Source organism: Haliaeetus leucocephalus, unplaced genomic scaffold, assembly GCF_000737465.1.
Source record: "Haliaeetus leucocephalus isolate CR32 unplaced genomic scaffold, Haliaeetus_leucocephalus-4.0 Scaffold752, whole genome shotgun sequence".
Lineage (NCBI taxonomy): Eukaryota > Metazoa > Chordata > Aves > Accipitriformes > Accipitridae > Haliaeetus > Haliaeetus leucocephalus.
The window spans coordinates 1,394,553-1,394,829 of NW_010973188.1; the positions used below are offsets into that span (position 1 = coordinate 1,394,553).

Below are 277 nucleotides of genomic sequence, written 5' to 3' on the forward strand. Positions count from 1 at the left end.
CCCCCGGGCCCCCCCGCTGCTTGCACCCCAGGAGCCGCCGCCACCCCCGCCCGAGCCCCCCGGGACGCGGCACACTCCGCCACACGCCGGGAGGCAGGGGGACACCCCTCTCCCCCAGCGGGCACCCCCTGCGGCCCGCCTGGCAGGGGCCAGCAGCCGTCCCCACCCCGGGGCGAGCTGCGGGCTCGGCTCCCGTGACAGGCCTGAGCCCAGGGCTCCGACCGGGCCCGGCCCCCCGGCCGGCCGGCCTGCCCGCCAGGCCAGGCCAGGCCAGGCC

The 277-nt window shown here is 83.4% G+C and overlaps 1 protein-coding gene across 1 annotated transcript in view; it reads right to left on the reverse strand.

Annotated features, from left to right (window-relative positions):
• Positions 1-277, reverse strand: part of ZFAND3 (zinc finger, AN1-type domain 3) — a 144,866-nt gene that overhangs the window by 144,082 nt on the left and 507 nt on the right. The gene's annotated exons all lie outside the window — the stretch shown is intronic.